This window comes from Harpia harpyja, chromosome 10, assembly GCF_026419915.1.
Source record: "Harpia harpyja isolate bHarHar1 chromosome 10, bHarHar1 primary haplotype, whole genome shotgun sequence".
Taxonomy (NCBI): Eukaryota; Metazoa; Chordata; class Aves; order Accipitriformes; family Accipitridae; genus Harpia; species Harpia harpyja.
The window spans coordinates 25126405-25150883 of record NC_068949.1 but is presented as its reverse complement, the minus strand read 5'-3'; the positions used below and the strand labels follow the sequence as shown (position 1 = coordinate 25150883).

The 24479-nt window shown below is 44.5% G+C and overlaps 1 protein-coding gene and 1 long non-coding RNA gene across 12 annotated transcripts in view; one reads left to right on the top strand and one right to left on the bottom strand.

The window, feature by feature from the left end:
- Positions 1-450: 450 nt before the first annotated feature.
- On the bottom strand, positions 451-2413 carry LOC128146775 (uncharacterized). The gene is made up of 3 exons (XR_008236835.1): positions 2086-2413; positions 1784-1969; positions 451-588 (listed from the first exon to the last, which is right to left on the bottom strand). It is a non-coding gene; the product is annotated as an uncharacterized LOC128146775 (long non-coding RNA).
- A 160-nt stretch (positions 2414-2573) lies between these two features.
- Positions 2574-24479, top strand: part of MARCHF8 (membrane associated ring-CH-type finger 8) — a 100079-nt gene continuing 78173 nt past the window's right edge. For 3 of the 11 annotated variants that reach the window (XM_052798509.1, XM_052798506.1, XM_052798504.1), the window contains exon 1: positions 2615-2765. The gene's annotated coding sequence lies outside the window, so the exon portion shown is untranslated. Of the gene's footprint in view, positions 2766-3187; positions 3341-22392; positions 23144-24479 lie in introns of those variants that run through there. The other 8 variants (XM_052798510.1, XM_052798500.1, XM_052798503.1 and 5 more) reach the window with 8 other exon arrangements.

Here is a 24479-nt window from a genome sequence, read left to right as displayed (position 1 = left end):
AGAGAATTGGAGTCTCCTGGGCACAGAGGTATTTCTCCTATTGTGACTTTAAACACAGTTTAAATAATAGTTGCCACTGTTGATGGCAACTATTTACAAAGGCCACATGTGTATGCTCGCAGTCCAGATCCTTTGGGCAGAGCATTGGGGCAGCTCTTTCTGTAGACCCATCAGTATCTTCATCTAAGCATGACGTGCATTTCTAGGCACATATTCCCCAACTACGGTTTTCCCTTAACAGTGAGCCAGAGGTATCCAATTAGCAAAGTGGAGATACTCTGTTCCTGTAATTTTTTTTAAAACCTTGCATCTCCTACTCAGATTGTGAACAGCAATGCTAGCTAGAAGAATTTTAAGATTTCCATTTGACTAATGGCCTTTAGCTTAAGTTCATTCTTTTTTCACTATTTTTTTAAATTAGCTGCAAATTTGGGGGAGGAACATTTGCAAAGGCTTAGGTTTGCATTTTCTGCTGGGGGCTGAGGCATGCAGTGAGAATGTTCCACAGTAGTGCTTACTCTTCAGCGTTGAGGCTTTAGTCCTAGCTCTGCAGTCCTGTGTCCAGGAGGTGGTTGCTGAGACTTTTAACTGAAGAACAGCAACACGTGTTAAAATACTTGACAAGCTTTCTGGGGAAGCATAGAGACTGGAGTAATAATTGCAAAACACAGCAAAGGCTTAGATCTGCAAAGGAATTTAGGCACTTTGCTCCCCTTGAGAATTAAGGGTGTTATACTGGTGGCTTATTGCAGCTTCTTTCATTTCAGGCTTAATCATTAGTTATTCTAGTTTGCCTGGAAAATCTGCCTTCTATGCACCTGTATTTCTGTATAATTTCTACTTCTACTCTAGTTGTGTCTAGAGGCCTCTTTCCTAGTCTGGCACACAGTACTAGGTGGTGAGCTATGCTGTTCCCACAGTGGGATACAATCCTAGCCTGAAAAATGATTTAAAAAAAAAAAAACATAACAAAACAGACTGAGAGTATGAAGGAAGAGAACAGCCTCCTCTGAGATATCCCTGTGGCCTCAAGGTAAGCCAGCAGTACAGCTTAGGATGGAAACTGATCCTCTTACAAGCCAGCATTATGATACACTGCCTATCAAGAGGACATGATTATCATCACGTATGCATGTTACCATACCCTATCTTACAAGGGGATACAATCTAGAGTATCTGTTTTTTAACTTCAGTCTACGTAGGACTAAATAGGAGATGTAGACGCACCCTTCTCTACCCGGGAAGACACACCATGTACTCTGTGGGTGGTGCTTCTCCCACCTTTGCTAGATGGGTGTGCTGCATCCTCACTCTGAAATGTAATGACAGAATTTCAGCTCAGCTTCTCTGTGCTCTGAAAACCTATTGTAATGTCATTTTTCTGTAGGGGGTGGTTGTATTCTGCATCAAAAGGGGTTACCTTACTCATTTCATGCTTTTCTCACTGTTCTCTGAGGGTAAATGTGATCTCCCTGGAGTCCTGTAAATTATTGATGTGAAAAAGTGCAGACTCGGGAGATGAAAAACTTTGACTAGGTTTAGTGAATGAACTTGCATGTCAAGTCAGGAGCTCTCCTTGTCTTCTCTCTGGTTTTTCTCTTAATAGCATCTGCTTTCTTGACTGTGCTGCACTGACAGAAACGGTTCAGCAAGGCTGCCTGTCTTCCTGTTCTTTTTTGCTTATTCCCAAGGGGGACAGATACCATGTCTGGACAGAGGAAATCTCTCCCTTGGCATTTTCTCGTAAAACTCCCGCTTTGGTTTTTTTCCCTGTATAATTCACCTCCATAGCATAGTTCACCTATTCCAGCATATCTCAGGAGATTCCTCTTCAGGAAGAAATGAGTCAAGTATGCTACTTGCAAAATGGAAGTGTAAAACAGCAACGGCGAGTATGGCACCCAGATATAGCTCTGGGGCAGACTTCATTAGCGTCCTTTCAGTTCTGAAACCTTTTTGTTTACGTAACCTGCTGATAAATCAAAACATGCAGGTGAATAACTAATACAAAACACCTTACGAAGGTGGCTATAAGCCCTCTTCAGGCCTACAGCATACATAAAGGTTAAAAAAGTTAAACGGCACCTCAGGAAGTTAGTTTAGCTGTTTTCCTCTAATGCTGCTGAAGAGCAAGCCCTTTTCGCCTCGGCCGTGACGTTAGCGTCACGACCCGTGGCAGGAGGAGGCGAGGGTGAGGGCAAAGCTCAGGACGGCCACAGACCGCTCGCTTCGCCGCCGCTTTTCACCCTTCGGTTCCCCGTCGGTCGCCGCCGCTGCCCGGCCCCGGCCTCCCCGCTCGCGCAGGTGCCAGACGCCCTCCCGGCCCCGCGCGGCGTGTTTCGGGTGGAAGGTGCCCACAGGACCTGGGCTGGGGGAATGCCCCTCCGCCCCCCGCGCGTCCCGGGCGCGGAGCAAAGCTTAACCGGGAGGCGGTCGGACCCTGCCCCGCCGGAGGCAGCCGCGTCCCGGAGGCGGCGCGGCCGCCTCGCTTCCCCGTCCTCCTCCGGGCCATGGCGGCGGGGGCGGGCCGGGGCGGGGCGGCGCGCTGACAGGCAGCCCGGCCGGCCGGGGAGCAGCGGTAAACAGGAGCCGGGCGAGAGAGCCGGGGGTACCCCGGGCCCCGCAGGAGCCTCCCAGCGCCCCCCCCCCCCAGCCCGCCAGCGCCACGGCCCGCCGCCTCCCGGCCCCGGGCATGGGCATGGGCAGCAGCAGCCGCCGCAGCCGGAAGAGGAGCCGCCGGCCCGGGCCCTGTGCGGGGCACCAAGGTAGGCTCGGCCGCCGCCCTGGCCGTGTGGAGCCGCCGCCGCTTCCTCGGCGGGGGCCGAGCCGGGTCCGCCGCCCCTCCGGCGCGGGGAGGCCGGGGCCGCTGCCGCGGGGAGCGAGGCCGGGCCGCGGGGGTAGCCCGGGGCGGGCTGCCCGCCGTGCCGCTCGGCCGGCGCAGGGGCCGCTTGCCCTGGGGGTCGCTGCCCTGCGGCTGCCGCTCGGCCCGCCCCCGCGGGCACCGCCTCGCCCCTCCGGGTTCGCCGGCGGCAGGACCGCCCGCCCGCAGGTGAGGCGGCTCCTGGAAGCCGGTCGGTGCCGGCAGCGAGCAACAGGCAGCTGTGCGGGGGCGGCGTGGCCGTGGCCCGCGGCTGCCTCCCGTGGGACCGGCCGCCGTGGCGTGGCGTGGCGTGTCGGCCGGGGCAGGAGGGAGCGCGGCGCGGCGCGGGGGTCGCCTCCGCCGGCCCGTGGGGCGGAGGCTGCGGCGGAGCCTCCCGTCGTTGGTCGGTGCGGAGGCTCCGCTCGGAGAGTTGAGGGCTGTTCCTCTGTCGGAGCTGAGGACGCGGCACCTAAGTCGCCGGTAAGAGGCTTTCCAACCTCCGTCGCCTTTGTCTGCTCAGCCTTGGCTCGTCCGTGTGCGCCTTGGCGCTGGGAGTATTAGTATTGCTTAGGAGACACCGAGAGCGGATCAGGTGGGTGGGAGAGGCACTGTGTTTGCACTAGGTCTCCGGTTTGGAGGAGGAGGAGGAGGAGGACCCGAATTTGCATTCAGTTAGCGATGTGGAACGAAGATACACTAGAGAGGAAACTGCACGTAAGATGTGCTGGTCACAACGTGTTCGTAATGAATCGTGAAGTTTTCACGGCAGACTTGAGAAATAGTCTGAATTCCTTCATGCTTCCTGGAGCTAGTTGGCAGAGAGAGTAACGCTCAGGTTGTTCTGAACTGTAACACTTTAACTTTTCCTCTTTTAGTACGCTGGAAGTGCAAGCAAAGCTAGAATTACAGCGTGCCAATGCAAAATCAGTTTGTTTCAAACTGCGGTGCAAGAGGGCATGCAGCTCAGGCTCTGCCATTGGCAAAGGTCTTGTATACTTCTAAGCATAGCGAATTTGTGAAATAACCCAGCAGCATAAATATAGAAGGGACAGTTTAGGTAGAACTTGAGTGGAGGTGGAAAGAGATCTTGGAAGGAAGATGGGGATGGAAGAGGAGAGCTGGTCTGATAATAACACTTCAGCTGAAGCGGCAGCACTCTCTATGAACTTCTGCTGCTGAAATTAGTTCTGCAGTAATGTCAGATGAGGCTGAGGTTGATCCAGTAACAGCTCTAGTCGAAAATCTTCAGAGGAAAGAAGTTTGCTTTGAAAAATGCTTATTTACCAAACTTAAGATGTTTTCTTTGAAACCTATCAATGCTGATGAATTTCCACTGACGCAGCATTCTGCGAAGTCTGCCTCTGGACCAGGATTGCTGGAAACATCGAGGGTCCTGGCTCGAGAGTATGCCCCAGCACCCAGGATAATACCTGCTGAGGGGTGTTGGCAGCTTCTCAGCTGTGGCCCAAACCGTTTGGTGCCAGACTCCCCTGAGCAACCCTGTAGCTGCTCAGAGAAAGTGAGGCAGACATTCCCCAGGATTTGATACTGCTATGGTTGCTGAAACTGATAGGACTACAGAAGTCTGAACAACTGTCCCTTTGCTGGGGACTTCATGTGGCTTTATGAACTCAAATATTTAGTGAATTGTGAATTTTTTGTTGTGGTGGTGTTGGGGTTTTTTTGTTGTTGTTTTGGTTTTTTAATTTGGCTTTCAGCCAGCCCTAGTCAGCAGTTTTGCTTATAGAGGTAAATTAGTTGAAAAGAAGTGATTTTCTGTTTTGAGGTGTCACATTGGAAGAAAGGCTGCAACCTTTTTCATGCCTTGGTGTATGGATATGTGGCCAGAATTGGTGGAAGTGTCCAGATGAGGCAGTTACGATTCCAGTGCTAGAAAATCCATCTGTTCCCTGGCTGCTTTTGCCCAGTCTTAAGTGTTATGAGGATACATTAATTCAACACACTGGATGAACTTTCTATGTTTTCAGGATGAGGTGCTTTTTGGGTTTTGTTTTTTTTTTTTTTAAACTTCTGTTATTTTAAGTCTAACCTTTTGGACAAGCAACTCTCCCGTGTTCAAGGGTGAAAGGACTCAATCTTCCAAGCTACTGAGGCTGTCACACATACTTTGGGCAATGTATCAAAGTCTCTTCTTTTGTCAGCCTGATTTCCTTATTGCTCTTCCAAACACTGTATTGGTGGGGGAGGCAGATCACTGTAGGAGTGTGGCAGCTCCCAGTAGTAATGCCGCTCAAGTAAGGAGCGGTAGGTGGTTCTTACAAGTCCTGAATTGACTCTGCTGCCTAAGAAAAAAGAGTCTCCTGCTATGGGTCCTCCTTGCCATACACCTCAGAAGCAGTCAGGCCTAATGTGACTGATAGCTAGCTTCAGAAATGGTGAAGAAAAGAGTAAGCCTGGCCATTTGCCAAGAAAAATGAAAACAGGAATGGAGTGTCTTATTTATTTATTTTTACTTTTTGTTTTGTTTTGCTCTGGTCCTCCCTTCCTCCCTCCCCCAAAAATATAAGGAACTCTTGATCCTGTAGAAGTGTCTAACTAGTATTCTGTAAGAGGCTGTAGCTGGGCTACTTTAAAAAATGAACAGGCTTTGAAAGAAGGAGCTTGCAGGAACCCTGGATGTCATTGTGCTTGGACTGTGTTTGCATGTGGCAGACAAATAGTGAATAGTAAAGCTGTAGAAGGCTATAAAGAATGGAAAACTTCACGTCTGGGAAAAACTTCACCTCTAGGACATAAGGTATTAGAGGGGAAATCTTCCTGAGGAACAAGCTACGCAGTTACTGCCTGCTGCAGTTCTTTCTCTGGAGCATCTAGTGCTAGCTGCTGCAGGAACCGAGTGAACCATGTAAACCACACATCTAATTCGCTGTATTAATTTCCATAGTGAGACAGAACTCGTGCAGGGTTTAATGTGACTCCTGTTTTGCTGACTTGTGTGTTGACTGCAAAGATCTGGTGGCAGCTTGCTTTGGTTGCTTTGGCATAGCAGAGCTGGCATTAAACTTGCTGGGTGGGCTTTGTTTGTTGTGAAGTTTCACAGCTCCATGTCCTTGAAACCCTCTTCAATAAGTTAGGGCCAGTTTTACTAGTTCTGTTGTCTGGCTTTTACTGAAAAAAACCACTTGTCCAAAGAACTCATCATTTCCAAAACAGACTCCTTTTCACTGCTTCCCACAATATTTTTGTGGGTCTTTTGTCAAGGTATCTAACCACATTCATGTGAAGCATTAAAAAGCCAAATAACAGATTACATCATGTTTATTGGTTCTGGGGTAGGTAAATGGACAAGATCCCTTGGAAGCACAGTCTTTTCGCAATTAAATATACACTTTGAGAGCTGTGTTATTCTTAAATGTAACTCATCACCAGACAGTTCACAAACAGCAACAGATATCTCAACCATCAGCAGTTTCTAGTGCTTGCAATTTCTTTCCCCAGGGACCAGGGGGAAGGCTGGCCTTTATTATGTGCCCAGGTGGTTATTGGGTTTGGTGCCTCTCTCAAGGTCACCTTTGATACCTGCAGGCAAGTAGGGGAGCTTGGTAGCACATCTTGAATTTAACCAGAGACTAGGCAGAATGTCATAGTTGATTGAACTTGACTGAAAACAGCGTTGGAAATTTTGATGCCAGGTGTATGTCTAACAGGTGGAAAATACTAAAAGATTCTAGAAACTGTGGTTGAGATTTTCCATAGTTTGATGAAATCAAGTCAACTAGTAGATGAGGACTTTATCCCTGGAGACTCATTTAAGGATCCCAGTTGTAAACCTTGCAGAATGTGTGGCCAGAATCAATATAGAATATAAATATTGTACATTTTGGGGAAGGTAAATCCTATGTATCGGTCAGGTATACCTTGATGTCTGCCCATTAAAGCTTCTGTGTGTCTTTCAAAAGTCATCAGGAGGACAGAATACACATCACCAGTCCAATCTGCAGGTGAGGCTGGTCATGAACAACCGTGCCAGAGTTTCTCCTTGGAAAAACAGGCATTGGATTTAGGAATGTCATTTAACAGGTGACTGAAAACCACTAAGGGTAAGTTTGTCCCTCAGTTTGGCTGCGGCTTTGGTAAGATCATGTGTTTACACACCACTGGGGATAAGAGGTTCATTACAAGCAATAAAAATATTCCCAGCTGTTCTTCCCTGAGCAGGTAGCTTGACTTCTGTCATGTCCTTGGACACAGGATGAGAAACATTTCTCTTTGAATCAAAGGGTGAGTTGGATAAGACAGAGGGGAAGAAAAGAAAGATAAAAGGTTCTAGGGTGACAAACCAAAAAAGAAGACGAAAAAGGGAAAAAAAATGGGCACAAGGTTAAACACAAAGTTGCTAATTTTTAGAAAAGCATACGAATCCATGGTGACTCCCTTCCTCTCAAATGTACTTTATTTTTAAAAAGCCTTTCAGTTCCTCTTTATTGTGTGTACTGAGCCTGCAAAGACGAGCATCTGTAGGAAAAAAAAACACTTCTTAATAAACAGATAGGCTTCCCCTGGGTCTGATCTGCTGATTCTAATGACCAGAATAATTTGTCACTCAGACTGACTTGCTGCTAATAACTCTGTGCCGATGGTGCAGCTTCAGGAGGGGTGGACGTGCTCTTGTTCTTGTCGCCAAAGTTCTGCTTTCTTGTTACACAAGAATTTGCACAGGGACAGCAGTGGGGGTCCATATATTGCCGTGACACCTAGCCCCAAAGATTACTGACTTCTAGACATGACTTTTGGGTGAATTTTGCCTGTAGAGGATCATTTGAGTAGTATTAACTGAACAGGAAGCAACAGACTTGCTGTGTACAACTTGCCCTATAGCACCGATTAAATACTGAGGAAGTATTCGGTCAAATCTTGCTACCTTAAGTGCTTCTTTTAGCAGTGGGGCTGAGCCTGGCCTTTACCTTCCTGGGAGAGGGAAGATGATGTCATGGGGATTATTACTGGGAGCTCCTCCTCTCCCAGTTACTGCAGCACTTACAAAAGGGATGCCTTTGTTTAATTTCATTCATAATGACCTCTTAAGGCATCTCTTGGTGGAAGAGCCTCCTTCGAAACCAAAGGGGGCTGTAGCAAGACAAAGAGTCTTCTCTGTCTATTTATATTTGCTTTCACTGTCACTGGCTCCTCATGTCATCCAGGACAGAGGATTAATCTCTCTGATCCCTCTATTTCTAGTTGTAAAAGCGCAGTGTGCTATTGAGGGTGATTCACTACAATCCTTGTTATAATCTCTTGTAACTACGAATGCATCAGTCAGAAGAGGAAGGCTAATGGAAAAATGTGGCATATTTCTGTGTGTGTATATATATTTATGGGAAGTCTGATGGATTGAAATACAGGGAGTGATGCAATATAGGGCTCTGCCATGCTTTCATAACATGGGCCACATCATAGCAAGAAATTCTTGCAAATGCCTCCTCTTGCCCTATCTGAGTGTGGTTTTGTCCCCTTCTCGCCTGTTTCCCATGGCCTCCTTCAGCAAACCACTCTTAAGGGACTTGCACTTAACAGCATGATGAACTCTGCTACAGTAGATAGAAAGTGAAAGTTGGCAGTGGCTTTTCTGTTCTTAATAAGCCTGGTGAAGTCCGACATACCAGAACAATGTGAAGAGCACTAGGTGATAGTTTACTGTAGGTGATGACAGAGGGGAAAATACACATGGGAGCAGTCTGGCTCTTTCTGAATTTAACAGTAGGCTTTGTTTTTTCATTCCTTTCTGGTAAATGAAGTGAGTTTCTCTCGTAGTTCTACATCCAAAATCTTGTCCGTTTAAATGTGATTATTGTCATCATAGCTTTCAGGGTCATTTTCATCCTAGAGCTTGCCTGCCAAATCTGAACTGGAAGTGCCAGGACTAGAAAGGACAGTTGTAACGTTTTTTTTCTCTAGCACAATCCTTGACCAACCATTTACATTGAACCTGCTTCTATAAAATGTGTGTGTACACATGCGTGCTTATCATATGTAACAAACAAGTAGACTGAAGACTTGCAGAGGAGCTGCTGCTCTTTGACATTCCAAATGATCTCTAGATGAGAGGGTTTTCTTATACCAAACAGCATAAATGCATGCTGAACTAAATGCTGCCTTGTTACAAAGAGAAAAATAAAATCTGCTTAGCTGTAAAAAGAAGAGGAAGTTCACCTGCAGCTAAAGGTTTGTTGTGAGAGACAGGAAATCTGAGTCTTGTTCCTGCTTCTGGCCTCTGTTTTCTGGTTTAAGCTACTTCACCTCTGTGTACCTTAGTTTCCTGCAACTCAGTTGTCATCTGCATCATTTTTTTTGTAAGGTTCTTGTATTTTTAAAAAAATATTTTTTAGCCTGCTTTCCAAGGGTAAGTGGGCTTACACAATCACACTGCAAGTAACTTCTGAACCTGTTGGCTAAATGTAAAATATTTGCTGGAACTTGAGTCGTCACAGGAAGAAGGGAATGTAAATTCCAACGTCATGACCTAGAGCTGCAGCCTCACCCTGAGCTGAAGCCTGTGGAGATAGCACTTTTTTAGACACAAGATAGTTCACGTGGGTGAGTGGTCCTTATGAAGCCTGCAACCACAGGATACCAAACTGGGGGATATCAGACTGTGCTAATCCTTCTGCCCATGGGATGGCCTTCTTCCATTGCAAAGCCTTCTGAGAGCCTAGGGGAAAAGGTTAAGTATTGTTACTAAATTAGAGCTGGCATGGTGCAGCAGACTCTTCACAAAATTGATGTTTGATAACATAAGGGGGTGGAGGGAGGAGAGATTCCCTTGTAAAATTACAGGAGTCTTGTCAGGCTGGCTTGATCTTGGGAGTTAACAAAAAAGAGTAGCATCTTTGATTAAAAGATGGAAGGGGATTTTATCTTTGCTCTTGGAATAACAAAGCAGAAGCCAATAAAAATGAGATCAAATTTCAGCCTTCTAAATGCATCAGTGTTCTTATGCAGTGTGTTAACACTGTAGCCTTGAAGTATCTCATTGCTTTTGGGCATGAAAACTCTATATATGGCCTTTTAGCAGTTCCTTTGCATGAGATGTGTATTTTGTTTCTGTGATTCTTGTGACAGCGATGTTCAGCTATTTTGTACCCTTCGTCCTAGGGTCAGACCTGACAGGGAAGGATAACTTCTGACTGAGACCGCTAGAGTTAGGTCTTTCAAATGTTGCAGAAATATTCCCAAGTTGCTTTCATCGCAAAGTTGCAAGGCTTGGGAGGTCTCCATGTTGTTCTGTACCAGCTGCTACATGCTTTGACAGGTGTGTGAGAAAGAGTCCTGCTCTGGTGCACCTGTGGAGCTCTGCAGCTCCCAAGGCCTTTTAGAGATGAGATTCTTTTTCTGTGCCTTCCTGGGACTGTAGGAGAACTGCACTGTGATGTTTTCCAGACAAACCACTGAGAAGGTGGGATTTGCAACTCTGTTGTATTTTCCAAATGGCAAGAGGTTCAAAATTATTCCTCTTTGACCTTTCCTGATCCATCTGATTACTTTCTTAAATGAAATGTGTGGCTTTGTTTCTAGCAAGGCAATGTGCAAGTGATAGATTAGAACTGCAGCTTCAAAGTTGTATGTTCAAAGTAGCAGGAGATGACCCTGCCAGAGCCCTGTGCCTTGTCCCAGTGTTGCCTAAGTGCTCCTTGCTTTTTACCCCTGCTCAGTAAGGCTGCATCTGAGATGCACGTAGTGAAGTGTGGAAGCATCTCCTCTACATACCTACATGCCAAATGCAGCAGGGTAAGTCTGATGTATACTTTGTAGTCTTTTGGTGGTTTTCTTCTTCCCAGGATCGGAGTCTCCCATGGTAAGCATTTGGTGTTTTGGGGACCCTGAGGCGCTTGTATCTACCCAGGCCTAGACTTTTATTCACTAGTGGTGCTGATATCGCCTTCTCCAACCACAAGGTAAGGATCCCAGCTCAGCTGCTGTTGAACACGTTTCATTCAAGATAAGATTTCTCACTCACTTTCCTTTGTTAGTGATACCCTGGCAAGAAGCAAGCATAGCATTGAGTCGTCCAGCTACTTGAGAGCAAGGAAGCTGAGTCAGGATCAGTTCCTTATATAAAAAGTGAATTAGATACATCATGCATTTTATTCTTGGCTGTGATCTTCCATTGTGTCTGTTAGACATTTGTTATGGTTGTTTGCTTTCTCTGTGTACTTGAGCTGTATGTGTCAGCTGGGACATGTGTTCAATCTGTTTTATCCACCTTTGAATGCCCACTGGGAGGTTTTTTCAGGTGGCGTGTTCTCACTGTGCAGTACTACAGGTGATTTGCACAGACTCAGTAGGGCTGTGATGCCCTGCAGGCATCCTGCTGGTTAGCGTACTGGTTGGCTGCTTGTCAGCTGCCTTTTCAAGTGCTCCATAGCTGCTGTATTTAGGCTTTCTGGTTTGTAAGAGCTGCATGGGTTTGGCTTAGCCTGTCTTTACTGCCTGGTGCAGGGGTTGTGGGAGGAAGCTGCAGGGAAGGTTCTGCTTCAGGGTGGATGCTCTGCTCAGGGAAGGTATGTTTGCCAGTTGCATCTTGGTGCTTTGGTATTATCTCCCTTTGCACATGACCCCACAAAGCATATACTTATGCTTTGTCACACAGTTTGCATTGCTGCTTCTGTGAATAAGGGAGGAGAAACTCAGACAGCCCTCAGACTGGCCTCCTTTGAGCTGTATCCTCTGTGGCTCATGGACAGGTCTTCGTGGTTGATGTAATCCAACTAGTGCATATGAGAGACATCTGAGCCAGGAACAGGGAATTTAATAAGATGACGAAACTGTTGGGTTTCAAGTCTGAAAGTAATTCTTGTCAGCAGGGGATGGGGAGTGGAAAGCAGCTTGACTGTACACAGCGCATCCCACCGAGGCCTGTAACATGGACATACTGAAACACAGACCTGCTTTTCTGAGATGCTGTTTATTCTCAGTCTCCAGCAAGCCCTGCGAGTCAAGGAGAGTTGGCAAGTTTCTGAGCTGAGCCTTTCTTCCATGGGCCTTTTCTTCTTCCTTTATTGGAATGTGCCAGAAAAGAAGAAAATCACTGGCAGGCTAAGTCATGCTTTAACCTGGTGAGCAATAAAACAGTACAGCGTGCTGTCGCTGGGCCTTCTATGACTCCTATAAAAGATGCCACTCCAACATGACAGCTGTCAGAGGGATGGGTTACTTGAGCTTGTAAGTGTCTTCACCAGTGGTGTGTGAAGGCGGCTGTGCCTTTCCAGACCTCTTCATCTTCCCTTGCCATCCTTTCTAGGCTTTGAGTGAGAAACCTGAAGATCTTAAGAAGTCTCTTCTTGGCTGTATGATAGCTGCTTCCTTTTTCCTCTCTTCCCTGCAAAGATGACTGATAGATTATAGCTTTTGAAGAGATACTAAATGTTGCATTGGAAGTTGGTGTGTAAAATGTAGTCTTAGAAAAAGCAGTGACTTACAACTGACTGCGGCTCCGGCTCAGTCAGACGATTGCTAAAAATAATCCACCTTCTAATTCCACAGTTGATCTCTAATTAGAGAAGTATTCTAATTCATAACCTGCAGATAGGACAAGATCAGAGACTGAAGTGATATCTCTGTTTTGCCAGTCGGGAAAGTCTGGGCAGTGTCAGTGTTTGGGAAGGGAATTTTGGGGGAAGACCAGGTGCTGTAAGGGTGATGGTACTGATGCAGTTTTGCAAGCAATGTTTTTTTTTCAGGCAGAGAAGATGCCCTCCTTAGTGGGCATCTTCTTCCTAGAGAATTTTTTTTTTTTCTTTAAAAAAAACATGCCCACCCCCAAAAAAACATTCCATGAGCACACAAGCAAACATTTATATGTGTGTTATGTTGTTTCCTGCTTGAAGCTGTTAGGTAGCATTGGTTGAGCATTGTAAGACAGCTGCCTGGCTTTGCTGCAGAAGTAACACAACAAGGAAGAGGGAGCCTTTTCAGCTGAGATATTTAACATTCCTTAAGATTGGGGTCTGAATACTTTTTAGCCTCTTCTTGGTTTAGTTTCTAAGTTAGACGGTTACTGTCCTCTGTAATGGGGCAGTGAGAGATCAGCTGGCCTTGCTGAGCTGTGAAACTTCTGTTAACTCTGCAAGAAATGTAGGTGATGTGGGATTGTACCAAATTACTACTTCGACAGAGGATGGTAGTGGGAGCTTTTGCCATCGCCAGGTAATACCATCCACTGAATAGCATGTGTCCCTATAAAACAAGAAGTTTAGCTTCCTCCAGGATCAAGGCTTTATGCCTCAGTCAGAGAGAGCAAGGCTAATGGAGAAGGACTGTGTCAGGCACCAGGTCACTTGTGACACAGAGGGGTCTCTGCCTGTTCCTAAGCACAGTGCTGCTTCCTCTAGCACCCAGAGACTGAAGGGAATGATTGGGTCCTTCAAGGAGAAAGCAGCAGTGTTTTGGTCACTTGTGGATTCCTGTCACTTCAAAACCAGCAGAATTCATATCCTTCGTCTTTAAATACTTTATGACCATCTTGATGCTGCTGTACAGCCCATGTGTGGGAGCCTGTGCCAAAGATGGGACTGTCTCTGGAGAGGAACATGGCAACTGTTTTAAGTGAGGAGAAAACTGAGGAGATTTTGTCTTGATTTTCTAACATCTGTTGCATTTGGAATAGGGAGTAGTTTTCTTTTTTCAATTAAAAAATCTTGCATTTGCCATGTAAAAATTGTTAATGAAGAATTACGTCCTTATCTCTCCATTAGCCTAATTCAGCAGACATTCCAATTATTTGTCTGTAGGAGTTTTATCATCTCCTCTTTGGAAGAGCAAACACCCCTCAATATTATTGTAGTTGTAACTACTTAGAGAAGGAAACCACATGATCAGCAGGTATGGGTCCTGGAAAATAGGAAGGAGAGTAGGGTGGGGTTGGGTGGGTTTATCTCACTGCAGCTCTGAATGCAGTTCATGAAAAATTCTGATGTGGCCTCAACAGGTTCAATGCTCCCCTCTTTCCAGCAGTACATTTTCCTCCAGGGCTGATGAGATTTATCTTAAAAAAAAAAAAAAAAGTTTTTTCTTCTTGTCTTCATTTTCAACTGATACCTGATAGAAACTGCTGTTCCTTCCAGGTTTTGTCTTCATGAATGTTTCAGATTTTACAATAGTGCTTATGTGCCCCAGAATTGCATGGGCCTTATTTAGCACACTTGGCTCATCTCTCTGGCTCTTGTCTAAACTAATTTAAAGCAAAGAGCATCTGTTAGGGGAGAAGACAGAAAAGCCACCTCTGAATGTGCCTGGGTTGAAAATGTGACATGTCAATTGGTATCAGTGATGCGGCCATGATCCTGAATTTTATTTTAAGCCTTTCCTTGTTTGGACAATTTCCCGTATCAACTTCTTTTACTTGCCCTGTGGATATGTAACGGCATCCCAGAGTCCATTCCACTGTATTGCCCAAGTTATCACCAGGTTCCTTCTAAACCATCTTTTGTCTTGACAGCATGTTGCTCTCTAATGGTCTGAGCTTCTCACCTTTACTAGACACTTGAAGATCACTTGAAGCATCTGCTGGAGTTAAAACTAGAAGTCATTTAAGCAGTAGGGCAACAGAGCACTGCAAGTCAGCCTCTTCTCCAGCAGCAAGAAACAGACCTGTGGAATTCTTGGGGTTTCTCATGAACAGGCACAATTTCTCTGTACCTGGATACTTCGCTGTGTATTAGCGGCCTTCTGCAGCTGGCTGTGGTTGACTGGCAATGAGCAGCTAGTGGATGATGATGAACTTCAGAAATGCTGCTCCAGTTCTGGTAATAGAAAGCTGTGATGGATTTGATTTTTAATAGGATTGCATACAGATCTTGCAAGTGCATAGGAGTGGACTGGTGGAGTTTTGTGCTGTTTCTCTAAACTTCTTATAAAATCTCTAAACTTCTAAATATTTGTAGAAATGAAGGGACTAATACCGGACGGGACAGAAAGGGTCAAAACTCGATTACCAAACTGAGAACAAGGACAATGGGTGAGGGTGCAACCACTGGATGCTGGTTTCTTGTCCATATAAGAAGGCAGCGATTTAAAGGAATCCACAGTCGTGTATTCATCTCATGATCGCATCCAGTGGCTATTTTAGGTACAGTGGGGATGAATGGCCCTTTATAGACTGTGGTAAGGAATGCCTTGTCTGTGGGGTTCAGTAATGCCAGTCCCTTCTTTTCGGGTGGCACAGAGCACTGTGTCGGGGGAGGACGGGCAAAACCAGCATACGTGTGCCAGCATGCTCATGTGAAATAACACCCTAATGAAGGGAAACTGTGCTGATGCTTCGCTGCCAGTGCCTGTTGGTGTCAGCGCTGGCGTGGGGAGTCAGGGTGAGGGAAGCCAGGCTGTTTGTCTGCCCTCTGAAATTGGTTGCCTGACCTTTAAATTACACCAGGGACACTTGCAGTAAGAAGAGCACATGCAGCCTTTTTAACTGTGCAACATATCCCCTGATAAGGTTGCAGCTGGAATAGGCCATCTTGTTCTGGCACTGGAGGGCAATTAATTCTGTTCATAGACCTGGACTCTGTCTATAGGCTTTATACAGCTTTACTTTTTAATGATAATGCTGTGACACAGAGGTTCTTAAACTCTTCATAGCACAATTTTCATGTTGAAATTGATGAGAAATACCATGTTTGTCTGGCTAGCAACTGTCTGAAATCAAGATCTGGCAATTTTTGGTGAGGATGCAGGTGTGAAACCAAAGGAGTGACTCAGATGTGTACTGCTCTTATTGCTTGTCTTACTGTAGCACTTCGGTCTGTGCTCTTGGTTGTACCAGGTACCATACATTGCCATGGTAAGGAACAATACCACCCCCACAGAAGCTATCTGTGTGGCTGAAACTGCTTGGAGGGGGGAAGTGGAAGTACTGGTATCCTTCCATTGCACAGAAATGACTAAACTGAAGAACTTAAATGATTTGCTTTCCTGGACCACAGCCAGTGAGCACACCTCTGTATCGGTGATATTTGAAATAAAGTTAAAGATGGGCATTTATGTCTATGGGGCTGTGGACCACAGTACTGGTCCTTTCCATGTTGCCCTCTCGAGAGGGGGTTCTTTGGCAAATACATTGGCAAATGTATAGAGAAGGTATCGGCATGGAAAAAGATGGAAACAAAAAAACCATAAAGTAGACGTGCTGTGCCTGAATATACTTCCCAATAAAAAGCTCTCACCCAAAATCTGTTGTATTTTAATGACTCACAGTATTCCCCTGTATTTGAAATGTATTTAAAATTTAAAACATTTAACTTCAGGGGATAGCAAATGACTTCTGGTAGCTAGTTTTGCATCAGAAGTTCAGGTTGCTTTAAAACATGGGAAATTATGGTTGAAAACATAACTTAGTGATGTCATGCAAGTTTGTGGACAAATTGGGTACAGGATGCTTGGTACATTGCCCTTTTTACTCTGCGCTTGAACTTTTGAAGACCCTGGGTTTTGAAGACTGGGCTCTCCAGTTGGATCGTGCAAGTCCTAAAGAATGTGGTTTATAGCTGTTTCGTCAGAAAGAGTTTAAAGGTTTGTCATAATGATCCAGAAATCTAGATTTTTATTAAGACTTCCAGAGCAAAGATATGTTGTAACTTAAAACCTATGAATAAAGAGTTACCTGGCATTTAACTTGTAAATCAGTCAGAAGAAATACATTCTTACATGCACTCCTTTGGAAATTTCTCATTCACCCAGAGACAAAGAAGGAATGATTTCATACTTCGTCGAAACACAGAATCATTTAGTCAATAGTATATTCTTTTTACTCTGGCTTAAGAGGAATGTTTTGCCTGGTAGCAGTTAAACAATAGTGAAGAATGTTGCTTAGGCGCCTGTTGTTCTTAAGTAGCTTTTACAACTGTTAGCCTCTGATGTAATGGAAAATAAGTGATGTAGCACAGATTTTCCTAAAAATGCATCACTGTTATCTGTATACAATACAGAATGTGAGCAGTGTCTTCACTGAACAATGATGAGATTGTTTTGTTTCATCAATATCTTGCTTTGTAAATATTTACACTGTTTGAGAAACACAGACTTTCGTTGTCTTCAATGTAAATTTATGCATTTGTTTTTAATGGTCTTTATTAATTTTGAAGATAAAAATACGGAGCAATTTTTCGCTGGATTTCAGAACTGATTTAGAGTTTCGTGGACCCCAAAAGGATTATAGTAGAGAATGGGAAGTGATCATAAATCGTCCATAGGTGTTGCATTTTATCTTGTAGACTTGTGTACTAGACTAGAAATTTGCCTGCAAATATATGTTGATGCAGATTTCTCTTACTGGTCTGTACATGCATTAGTATGTCCCTCTTTCCATTTGATTATAACCTCCATTAACACTTTCTTTTAAAAACTATTGATCATCATATGGAGTGCTTTGCCAAATCATAATGATCACGTGGGCTTTTTTCCCAATAGATTTGCTATTATTCTGGAGGTCTGGGGTGTTGCCTTGTCCTTGACATCACTTGCTGTCTTTCCCTGGCATGTCATAATTTTGTGGGTTTTGGCTTTTGCCCAGGAATAGGGGGCAGGGGTGTGTTTTTTGTATCCAATGGATATACTGTGGACTCTTCTGCGCTGATTGCAGGGTGATCTACAATTGCAGGGGACTAACTGTGGCAATCTTAGTAGGCCATTCCTAAACCTGTGTTCACAGTAATCTGACCTTTTTTATTTTCCTTTAATTTAAGAATTTCAAATTGCATGAAACCTCACCGCTGCTCTCTACAACCATTTCTGTGGGTAAGGAAAAGATGCATTGACCATTGCATCACCAGTGTGCACACTGTGGTGGAATCCATGTAGGTTACTGCTATGCAATACTTTTGGACAAGTACTGAAGAAGGAAAAACAGCTTTTCTCAAAAACTGTAGCAATAGGCATGGTACTGTGGCATGTTGTTATCTGACAATGAATATTATGAAGCAGCAAGTCATCATCCATATCTTTAAGAAAAATTTCGTTTGAGCCATGTGATTAAGCCTAATTTTTGCTGTGCTTCGGTGCCAAATTGGAGGGACAAATGCCTTTTCTGGAGAGGAGCATTAATTTCTCAGGAAGCCAGTCTCTACTTGTTGTGGAAGTTGGTGGGATCATGGCTAAGAGTGATAACAAGGCAAGTCCCGTACATGCTGTGATACTGCATCCTTCTTGTGGCAAAGCTGTAAAGACTCACAGCTCGTGGTGCGATCCATGTGCTAGACCTGCTCTGTTCAGAAGCACCTCGGGGCAGGACGATGTGTTTAATGTGAAGGGCTGAGGTGAAATGGTGATTATCTAGTGGAACCACCTTATGCAAATGGATTTGGAAATTCAGTAGAGCAACTTACTGGCTGAGGATACAGCAGCCCTGGCTGTTGACCTCTCCCAGGCCCCCACCATTAGGGCTTCCCAGAGTAGAGAATGAAACTTCTGCTTTAGCGCTGTTTCTTTTTGCTTGTTATAGTTAGAGACTGCCCCAGGGATTATTGCTGATGGTACTGTGGACTGTTTCATCAACATCATATAAGGGGTGTACTTAAAAACGTGTATTACCTAGAAGACCACTGATGTAGTTAAAGAAGTTTTGCTTCTGTAGCAGGAGCTTACTGCCTGTGTGTGTGGAGAGCACCTGGTGCTTTTTTCTTTCCACAGGACATCAGGAATGATCACTGATGTTTCTAATGCAGGTAAGTTGCTATTAGTAGCATATGCAGTCAAAAGTAATTTCTTTTTTTCTCAAGGGACTGTAATGACTGTATAACTTTGTTGTCAGAACAGAGGGAAGTGACATTTGTTTTCTTCTGAATGCTACCAAGCTGGTTCATAACTGCACTTAGCAGCTGATTTGATTTGAAGGGGACAGATTTTAAGGAATCTGTTTTTCGGAGGTGCAGGTCCTGCTCAGCTTCCATTGAAATCAAGGGAGGGGCTTGCTAAGAGCTCTGGGACCATTATTGATTGATGCTGTAGTTTAACAGCTTGCTTGTCTAGTTGTATTATGTTTGTAAAAACAATCATATTCTTATTTTGAGAGGAGTCATCCAGAGCTGGCAGATACCTCTATTTCTCTATGCGTTGTGTGTAGTCTACAGCTATATATTCCTGTACATTGAGAAGCTTTCAAAGGGAACATGGGTAATATGCAGAAGGATTTCTTGTCCTCTTTCTAAGCCTTTCTTTTGATTTCAACTACATAATAACATGATTTGTATTTTTTAATTATTAGAAGAAAAATGTTTTTAGGTCTTGAAGCTGATTATTTTTAGGACACGAACAGGTGGAGGAAAGGAGGAACTGAGATAATAAAAGGAGAAGTTGCAGCTGAGCTAGTAAACAGTGCAAGATATATGGGCAGAGGCATAGCTGTAAATAGCAGTAATCCAGAATTATATCTGCCTGGTCTGAGTACAAGGGTTCTTTTCACTTCTAACGTTGTACTCGCCCTGAAATGTGAAAGGTACTGCAGGGAAAGAAGTGTTAGTTTCTCTCCCTTAAGCTCCCTTGAATAGATTTGTTTGTCAAGTTAACAAATGTATGTGAAGTGCATAAGGCTTGATAACATCTCCTAAATAATGCTGTTAAGAAAGTACTGATTAAGCTACAGTAAAACAAAATGAAATGCAGATGCAGGATCCTCTTTTTGAAAATGCACATCTGTCATCTCTAGAAAAGGATTATGTAAGTTACATTAGTAGGGGAGGAGTCCGGACAAGCTCAAAATAAAATAAATAAAAGCTTCAAACTGGAGCCAACACAAGCTAATAGGATTGGAAATATTTGCAAATATGGAAAATGTAGTGTACAGAAAGTAGGCATAAGCTATATCCAGCTGAAATGTCAGGGTAGGTCAGGAAAGTTAAGATGCACACAGGAATTTGCTAAGGTCACTGAGTGATGTCTTCTGTTACCTTCAGAGCAACAACAACAACAAAAAGCCAAAACCAAAGGATTTTTTTTTTATGGGGCTTTGAGATTTTACATCAAGACCTCCAGCAGAAAAACAGATTCCAAATCTGCATTAATGGATTATTTCAAGTCTCAGTAGGAGAAAGTAAGCCAGCTGATGAAGATGTTACACCATCTAGCAGCAGTCAGAGGTTTCTTCAGAGGGTTTCCATTCCTGTTTGGGTTGGTCACGTTTCATGCTGCGTAGAGGGGAATTTTCAGAAGACCAGAGTTCATGGCAGTGATCCACAAAGCCTTGGGGCAGCACTTTCCAACCCGCAGCTGGTAGGTCCCCTGAAGTCCACAGACTGCGTCCATTCCATGACAGGATTGTCACGGCAATGCACGGTGCTGCAGTGTCTGGATTACCTCCACAGCAGCAATCTGTTGCTTTATTTTTAACCCACCCACCCTGCAACAGATTGTCAGACCATTGACCTATGTGATACAGCTCACTGTCATTAATGGGGGCTAGGGGAGTTGAAGAAAAGTGTAAGAAGCCTTGGGGCAGACCGGAATGACTCACAGGTGAAAATCCTTCCAATTCCCTTCTGTTAGTGACTATCATCTTGCTTCTACCACAGGTTCCAGGGTTTATCTTTCACACACACATAAAGACAGATTCTTTTATAATCCAGAATACCTATTGTACTTTAAATAGGAAAAAAACCTGACATATTTTACTGCTATTTTTTTCCCCATCCTATGAGTAATGTAAAGCATGCATACATAACCTACATACATCCTCAGGATGCTTTTCTCTTAGTAAGGCCTGTATACATCTGCAGCCAGTGCTGCTACAGCTCCAGAGCTTCTGCTGAAGTTCTCCAGTGTATGCCGTGCAGCAAGGGAATATGGTGGACTTTCTGAAGTGTAAATGACCTAATAAAATCTGCAGTTCATCTTGCGTGTTTTTAGGTTCTGGTAGATACCAAACCGTAGACAGGAAACCCTGATTTGTGCTTGCTTGCCCCAGTGTAGCTGGGAATCGTTAGCAAAGAGCAGTTTAGCCTTTATTTTGGAATGTGTAATGGGCAGAGAAGCTGCAGTGGGTGGCAGGTGAGGGATTACAAAATAGCTTTCTCCACCCAGGTTCTTCCAATGGCACTTCTCACTGTAACAGTCCGGCAATTTTACAGACTGTTAGGTTCATCTCATGGCTGACTTATGTTCTTGTTTTGTCACTTGGGAAACTGAGGTCCCGATGGGGTGGATGATGGAAGTGGGGTTTCAGGTGGTCTCCCACCTGCTTCTGCTATAGTGAGGTTACCTGTTGTTGTCAGCTGTCCCCTCTGATGTACTTAGTGCTGATAACCCAGGGGAACCTAATTTTCTGCTTCTGTTCCTGGCAGGAGATGTACTGCTCAGGGGAATGCCCCAGCCCCCAGGCCCAAGTCATGTGCATGCTTTTCCTTCCCTTTTTCTTCTTCTCAACTACCTTCAGAGACACTTTGTCTCATTTCCTCTGAATCTGACTGTTCTTGCTGCAGCTTCATGGTTCTAGCAACGTAATGACCCAGCTGATGTGGTTCCAGGTGTCTGCTGGCATTTTTAGTTACTGTTTTGCCTGCCCTGCAGAAAGCAAAACTGCACTACCTGGGTGCGTGAAATCTTAGCTCCATTGAGCTAAGATCTCCTGTGGGCTCTGAGGCCAGGATTTTGACATTTTTGAAATGGTATTGGTTTCTGAAGGCTCTCCGCAATGGCAGTATGGCTGGAATCCATTTTGCAGGAACCACTGTGGCTATAGATAAGGGGAACAGTAGAGCTTCAGACTGTCCTTGGTCCTGGCATTCCCATGTGCCCCAGAGAGGTTTGCAGGAAACCTCCCTGGACAAGAGCAGTAGTCTGTATTTGCGGCTTATTGGCTGTTGGCAGCATCAGTAAAGAAATTTCTAAAGGGTCCAGCTGTGAGAACAGGCTTAAGTTTTATTATAGTCTGCTGAATGCCAAACTGCTAAGAGAGGTTTTCTTTAAGTATTTTACTCCAGTGAATGATACGTGAACAGCTGTGGAGGCAGGAAAACAGGATTCCTCTTCCTCTGCAGGCAGATGATGTGGCTGGTGCATGTACCCTCTCTCTCCCTATCCTGCCATCCCATGATTACTTCAGTTTTCCAGGCAAGGAGCTGGAAAGTCCTTCCTCCGTGAACAGAACAGCATCTACACCGGTGACTGTGGGACTTCCCTTGCATTTGGTTTATGAACCAAATACCACACAAGAGAGGAGGAAGCTGAGCCCTTATCTGCCAGCTCCTCGGTGAGTGTACTCAGCTGTTGGGTGGAGGTGCTGTAGTACTGAGGAACCCTCACTTTGTGTGAGGGATGGCCTGAACATCTAACTGGAATCCCGAAGAGAGGGGAGTACCTAGGAGCGGTCCCCTTGCCTTAGCATTTCTTCACTGGGGGATCTTTTCGGCAGGCCCCTGGTTTGATGTGCTTGAAGCTTGGATCCCTCTTTGCAGGTGCCCAACTCCTCACCCCTGGATCAGGGAGCACGTGGTGTTACTTTAGCTGTGCAAAACATCCTGTGGAGCTCGTCGTAACTTGCTTTGTGTTGAGTGGCATTGCTTTTCTGGCATCCTTGTCTGTTTGTCTTGGTACTGCAGATGGTCCATTGCTTCATGTAACTTTATCCTTTAATTAGCGCTGTGGAGTTAACGTGCTTCAGGTTGATATGGACAGGCTTTCAGTGTGTGAGTTGTTACGGACCTTCCAGATTGGGGATGCTACAGTGTGACATCTGGGTTAAGTTTAGAGCTTTTTCTAAGCCTCCCTTGAACAAAGGCAGGCTTTATTAGAGCGTCTGCCAGGCTTCTTTACCAGAGGAGGGCTGTTCCACAACATCTTTGAATATCTAATTGGATTAGATCTGCTGCTTGAGCTCTTTCAAAGAATTCTAACACAAGCTATCCTCGAAGTACCTGCAGAAAAACTGGATTGACTTGTTTCTCATCATCAGAGGCATTTAACTGTGTTTTCTAATAATTTTCCTTGTTCTCTTTACGGTAATAACGTGTCCTTGCCTGCAAGCGCAGAACCCTTTTTGAGGGGGACACAGAGCAGGGTCCATGTCTTTCCCCTTGGCTCAGCTATCGCTGGCAGTAGCACAGAACATATGACCTGGCATATTTTCATTGAAGCTTAACGTTCTCTGGATTTCATTGCCTTATGTTTTCTTGGGAAAATACCTTCCCTTCCTGCTTTGTTTATTGCAGTTTGATATTCCTGTCTCAGCCCACATTTATCTCTCCTCTGGCTTGGCTCCTTTAGAGGATGCAGCTAAACAGGTGTGTGGAGGACCTAGAGAGGTTCTGTGTTTTCTCTTTATGCTGAGATTCAATAGTGCTGGTAAGTCCTGTGTTTCCCTCTGTCCTCCAGAAAGGAATTGGCCTTGTTGTTGCTTGTTTATGCATATGGATGTGGTTTATTTTTAAAATCAGTAATGCCTAGAAGTTATGGAGGCATTGCCTTCAAAGTTTTCAGGCATGCTTCATGATGCACCGTCTTGGTATCTATGGAAGCAATATAAAAGCTGACCGCGTGTCAGTAAGGCTTCTGAATTTGGCTGAGCACTCTAATGGGCAGATAGCATCATCCAGCAAATGGAGTGTGTGATTGGGAAGCAGCAGGCATTGCTTGCATTTTTATTTTTGCTCATGACTTGCTTTATGACCTTTGATAACTCTTTCCCCCTCAGTGCAAAAAGGATACTGAACTATGCTCGTATAAAGTGCCTTGGGATATGTAATTAATTTTTTTTTTTTTGCCTTTTAATCAAAAGTAGTCAAAGGATTTTTCATTTTACACAACTGCAGTATTCCTGTGGAGTCTAATGGAAACAGAACCAGACCAGCATCTTTTGCAGAATCAAAATACTAGGAAGCTTGGCCTATCTTTAAAACTTCCAATTAATTAAATATTCAATAAAAAATGTGTGCCATATAAGTTAAGGGTATGCACCAAGTGCTAGGCTATACTGCTTCCAAATTGTTAACATAATATATAGGGCATCTATCTGTTCTCTGTTTTCTGCTTTCACAGATTCAAAAACAAAAAAACAAAAAGTTGATATGTTATGGAAACAGAAGAACAGTGCATCATCCGGTTGCCCTATTTAGTGTAGTCCCCGCTGTGTTAATTCCCCTCTAATCCTTTCTTTAAACACAATTGATTGTATCTCATTTGTGGCAGGTTACATTCCAAATAAACACTCCGTGATCCTACATGTTTCAAAAAGCTTTTTATTTAATGTAACTTTGCTAATCTAATAAAAGGTATGGCTAATTATGCCTGCCTTTCAGATTAGTGTTGCCAATTTTGGCTAATTTATGTCTATCACTGTCTTTCCTATGTGTAATGCTTCCCTGTTGTATTAGTAAAAGAAGGATAAAGTGTGTGTAGTCCAGTGGATTCCTGATTCCTAGCAAGGGGTTTTGATTATATTATTCGCTAATAGCCTTAAGAAGGGAATAGCTCACATGATGCATCTTCCTGTTGCCAGCTGGTACATGTTTATAGGAATGACAGGAGCCAAATGCAGGCCACTGACTGTTTTTAACCAAAGCTACAGCATTCAGCCTGATTCAGGATGATACCTGAGGCAGTTTGATCCAGTGTGGTGGGTCTGGCAGTCTGGGAAACTCCTTGCACGAGCTTTGCTCTCTGTACCTCCAGGTAGCATGCA